A 5,950-nucleotide genomic window follows, 5' to 3' on the forward strand; every position below is an offset into this window, starting at 1 on the left:
TTAGTGATTAAATTGCAGATATATTGAGAAGACATTCTGGACTGTTCTGGAGAACACTGCAATGTGGACAAAAGGGTAGTTCTGTAACTGCCCCAAACAACAGTCACTAGAGGTCTGTAATCCAGATTTTGGCGGGTGAGTCCCCCTGCACACAACCATTTCTCCTCTGCCCGGCCCACGGCTCCCCAAACAGTGAACCATGTGGGAATCTCTCTCCCATATGACCTGCTTGGTCCATTCACACCAAGTTGTTGGCCACCTCTCTCTCTCTCTCAAGCCATCTATCAGTCCCTCACCACATTTTCTTCCATCTTAAAGCTTCCCTTCAACCTCCTCAGTTCTTGGGAGGCCTGTTGGTTTCAACACATACCAAGTGTGGAAGGAGAGCCACACCTGAATTTCAGATCAAAGGGGGCATGTGGGTAGAGAGTTTAATCAGTTTGTTGTAGTGGTTAGGAGTGTGGACTCTAACCTGGGAGAACCGGGTTTGATTCCCCACTCCTCCACATATAGCTGCTGGCGTGACCTTGGGTCAGTCACAAGTTCTCTCAGAGCTGTTCTCTCAAGGGCAGTTCTCAAGAGAGCTCTCTCAGCCCTACCTACCTCACAGCCAGTGTTCCCCCTAAACTGAGTTAGTGTGAACTAGCTCACAGTTTTTTAGCCTCTAGTTCACGTTTGTCTCAGCTCAGGAAGGATGGCTCCAGAACAAACTAATTTATGCAGTAGCCAAATCACTTGCTAGCAACTTTAATGCCAGCTGTTCACAAAGTAGAATTTTTGCTCACAAGACTCCACAGCTTATAAGAACCATTGCTCACAGGGTGTCTGTTGTGGGGAGGGGAAGGGAAAGGAGATTGTAAGCCACTCTGAGACTCCTTCAGGTAAATCCAATATCTTCCTTTTCTTCTTCTTCATCTTGTGCCCTCTTTCCCCCCCACAAATGCTTTTCAGCTAACTGAGCTCACTTCCAATACTGGAGTTTAGCTGAGGAGAAAAGTGGGCAGTGAAGCAAAACTAAGGGAGTGTACACAACAGACAGTGGGTGGGATTCAGCATCTCCTTCCTATGTGCCCCTTTTCTTCTAAAATATGGTATGCTACCCTCCAATTTATGTGTACCTGAAGCTTGCCAATGTCACAACTCATTTAGCCCTTCCCATGCGCTGTTTGTGAAGAGTCTCACCTCTCATAAGCTCAATACAATGTAAGATTTTCTGTACTTCCTTGGACATTTGGCCACTTTTATTTTTGCCTGGCAAAGTTGTCCAAATTAGGATTTGCTCAACACACACATTTTGTTTTACTGGGAGAGATTCTGGAGATCTGAGCAGTGCAATGCCAGAATGATGCCTTGTAAACTATGATTTCAAAAGGAGAGGGGAAAAATAATTATGAGACTAAGGGGATTAAATAAATTGAAATGCTCACAGGTGACTAAAAATAGCTACAGTAATTGCCTACAGAGTGTAAACACCAGTCAGCAGGGATTTAAGGGCAGACTATAAAGTCAATACATTATTTATAAACTGGCTATCCATAATTACCATGGAGGGCTGTTGCCCATCTGAATTCCTGCTGGCAGTAAGTGCAAATTGGAAATGATACATAACCTTGGAAAACAAATGAAACCTCTCAGAAAGAAACATGTTCTAGCAGCCATCAAAGAGGAGAAGTCCTAATCTGTGAGATCACTAGACCATCTACATTGCAGAACAAGTCTTGTGAGACATTACGTTTAAGGTATACATTTTAAGATGTAAAATATGAGTAAGACAAAAAGGAATTTAAAAGCATGTGCATCACACAGATATGTTTTTGGAACAGTAGAAATAGGCTGCAGGCCCCTCCTGGGAGCAGTACCCCATTATCAGTATTTTTCAGATATATTCAGGTATCTAGATGGTATTTGGGATTTTTTTGGATATCAGCAAATGGGTGTCAGTAAATTCCAGAAATATTCAGGACCAGCATTTTAAGGCCCCCAGTACTGTTTTTCTTCAATTTTATAGTGCGTCTCTGTCTTCTTGCCAGGTCTTGGTACAGGCCTGCCAGGTCAGTTTGCTTGGATTCTCTGGCTTACATTCGTTGTGTAAGGTATGCCACATTGGCCCGTGGTTCTCCTGGGATTCTCTGGTTTAATTAGTTATTTCAGGCTTGTTGGTTCTATTTAGATTTGGAGGCCTTTGGCCAGTGGTTGCTCTGGTGTATTTAGCTATTGGCTTCTTTGCCCTGAAGAAAGCATGGAATATTTCCCCCCCCCCTAGGAAACAATAGACTGGGGATGGCTGGGGGCATCTTTTTCAGGGGCCTGTGTAATTGTACTCTTGATTCAACCCGCTTGAAACGTTTTGGGGGGCTAGGCATAACTAGGTTTCCTGCAGTTGTGGTGACATTTGCTTGAAAAACAACCACTCCCCCCCTGCCCTGGAAAGAGTTCCCCATAGAGAATAATGGACCCCCAAAATGTAAAAAATAAAAAAATTCAAATCCAAATACCAAAATGGTATTGGGGGACATGAATATCCCAGAAAACAGATATTTATGCCCTTCCCAAAATAGGAATACCAAAAAATACCAGTTTTCTCCAGGTGAACATTCATACTTCCAATGTCAGCTATGGGGCTCCCTCTCCTTCAGCCAGGCAAGGGCCCTCAAGCAACAAGCACCTGGGCCAAGTATCTCCTCTGACTATAGGAGGTCACCAGTAACAGCATGAGGAGGGGGAGGGTGTGTGTATTTTTGGCATTCCATTTACTGTACTAGTCTGCACTAGTCATCAACTAACAGGAGGATAATTACAAGCACGTGGCAGGTTTGGCATCATTGTAAAGCAATTATAAAAGTGGAGTCACAGCATGAACACTCATAAAAACATCGTTTAAAGAAATTCTGAGGTCCGCTGGAGTGACAGCTGCTAATTTAACTGATAACTGCACACAAAGATTACACATTTTAAACATAAATGGGACAATGTGCATAAAAATGAGGGACATGTGATATGCACATCTGCTTTACACTCAATAGTCAGGAAACATTTCAGCAGGGCTTGTTCATGTTTTTGCAGCAGGGAGAGCAAGAGTTCTGAATGATCAACTGAATGGTAAACTGCAACTGAATGATAAATTGAATGATAAACTGAGAGGTCTGGATGATAAACACAAATGATAATTGCCTGTATCATCCTCTCCATCAACCTCAACAAAATCTTAGACAGCCAATTAAGATTTTTGTACTAGCCAGTATCTGCTGGGGTTTCTAAAATAATTAAGGGAACAACAACAACAACAACAACAAAAACGAAGAGGAAGAGGGGGGTGGTTGATTTTTATACCCTGCTTTACTATACCTTAAGGAGTCTCAAAGCAGCTTACAATCTCCTTCCCTTCTTCTGCCCACAACAGATCCCTTGTGAGGTAGGTGGGGCTGAGGGTGTTCTGAGAGAACGGTGGCTGCTCCAAGGTACCTGAGCAGGCTTCATGTGAAAGAGTGGGGGATCAAACCCAGTTCTCCAGATTAGAGTCCTCTGCTCCTAAGCACTACACCATGCTTGCTCTCTGAGAGAGTAAACTGTCTTAAACTTAGCGGGACTCAATCTTGTGTGTGCTTATCAGCAGTAAGTTGTAAGCCATATAGCCTCGGTGGATCTTAGGGCTGCTTCTTGTGGTATAATTTCAAGTCTTTCTCTAATACATTGCTTAGTCAATAAGGTCATTGAAATTCAACTTTAGGCTGCATTCAGACAAAATCTCTATGCTGCTCATGATAATAATGTGCAAGGAAGTCCATGGGTTTGCATGCTCCACCCCCACCCTCATGCATGGATCTGAGACTGTGCGCATTGTTTTTTTACAAGTCAGAAAGTCTTCCGTTTCAGCACCTGTGTGTAAGGACAGAAGAGAAAGTGTGAGCCTGAGGCCTTACTCATGGGAACAGTCTGGTAATTTTGTTAACTGGAAAGATGCATACATGTGCCTTATTATGAGACAGACCTAGCTACAATTCAAGCTGGTACTAAGCCTAGCCACACCTTTCTTTTGAGAAGATTAATTAAGGCCCTGTGACAAGCAGAATGCAGAAACAAACCCCAAAGACATAGGAGGCATTCACAGCAACACTCTCAACCGGTCAACAGGAGCTATACTGGGAAAAGTTAAGATTGGACAGGGGGAGGTTATTACTCAGAAGAAGTTAGGGTTTGAAGACTGTTGAGTCAGGAGCTAGGTTTTTTTTGGGGGGTTAGTCTAACAGGAGTGTAAATTAAAGATCTAACACCCCCCCAAAACTTTGGTTTAAGTTTACATGCCTTAGTGTACTGTCTGAGGTGTTACAGCAGGGCAGGAGGGTTTTGCTGGGCTTTGTGTCTAACTAATTTGCAGCAGAATGTCATGGTGATAAACTTGCTTGAGTGCTTTCCTGAGGCGAGTACTGTGAAAAACCTAATATCCCACAACTCCTGAATAAGTGTTAACGTGTGTGTGTGTGTGTCCCCAACTTTGTTCTTGTCCACTTTAAAAAGTGAACCATCTTGTGCCTGTCAGTTTTACTTCAGTTGGCTCAGGCTTGGGTAGATTACACTAGGCCCAGATCCTATGGCCTCAAACCTAGTTTTTTAAAAGAACTTCCTACTGGGAACCCCCAGTGCAGTGGGGTAGGCAGAACACCATATTGTGATGGATGGAAGGAAGGTTGCTAGGGAGAAGTGGTTAGCCCCCACGGAAATCAATCACAGTCCCTTTCTACACTGTGGCTGCACAAAAAGTGAAATGACTTACACAGAAAATAGACAGTTGTAAGAAAAGGTGGATAAATTACATGGTTCTCATAGACAAGGAAAGGGCATAAGCCTTCAATTTCCAAAGCGTGCAAACCATCTTATCTTAAATATATAGAACCATGAAGGTCAATACCAGTATCAAAAATATGTATGCAGTATGAGGAAATACAATGGGCTGAAGTGTTCCCAAGAGGTACCAGAAAGATTGCTAATCCCACTAGATAAACCAGAAGACAGCCAGCTCATTCTTGAACTATTTTGAAGACTAGTACAGGACCACGGCAGATACATTTACCATGTACATGTACTATATGGTTAGAGGCCATTATTTTTTTTTAAGACCCCCGAAGGGGATTTTTTAATTTTTTTATAATACTACATAAACTACAGAGAAAAGAAGGGAAGGGGAGTTACAACTAAGGAGAAAGAAAAGTAACCCACACTAAACTAAAAACCCAAGAGTAGGAGATCATTATCCTGTTAGACTGCAGTTAGTAATGAAAAAAACCTGTTAATAAACAATATACTTTGTGAGATCGTGTCTTTCTAAGCTTATGTATTAGTTTATTACTTGTTATGAGAAGATTTCCAGAGCATCTCCTCCAGCTCTCTTTGTAAGGGCAATTTTCAGAGTCCTTCCACCTTTACATCTATGCTAATTCTCTCTAAAGTCTTGATGGCTTCTTAGACGTTCAGTTGAAATTCTGCAACCCTCCTCCGTCTCCAAAGGGATAACACCGCCAATCTTAAGCCTCTTCCTTCTTGGTCTCATCCTCGGGGCCCAGTGACATCTCATAGGCTTCTTGATCTTGAGGTCAGGTTCAAGCTCTTTTCTATCAGCCGAATTTAAAACGACACTTTCTAAAAACATCTGCCAGGAAGGAGTTAAGTCCTTGTAAATCTTTTCTGTTTCTCTCATGCTTTCTCTCATCTCTTTGAGATCGCTGTTAAGTTTTAGTGTCCATCTCTTTTGCTTTGACAGCCCTCTGTTCCATCTTTTCTGCTATTGTTGCCAACTGCAGCTGCTGGGACACGAGTTGTTGATTTATCTTGGCAAGCTGATGGTTAATACCAACAAGTTGCTCAAGAATCAGCTTGGTGGCTTCTGCTATGAGTTCTATAACTTTCACTTCCCTTCTCTCAAAGTTGTTTTCGCTGACTTTTTTGGAGTGTCCGC

Source organism: Gekko japonicus, unplaced genomic scaffold (genome assembly GCF_001447785.1).
Source record: "Gekko japonicus isolate JY-2015 unplaced genomic scaffold, Gekko_japonicus_V1.1 scaffold251, whole genome shotgun sequence".
Taxonomy (NCBI): domain Eukaryota; kingdom Metazoa; phylum Chordata; class Lepidosauria; order Squamata; family Gekkonidae; genus Gekko; species Gekko japonicus.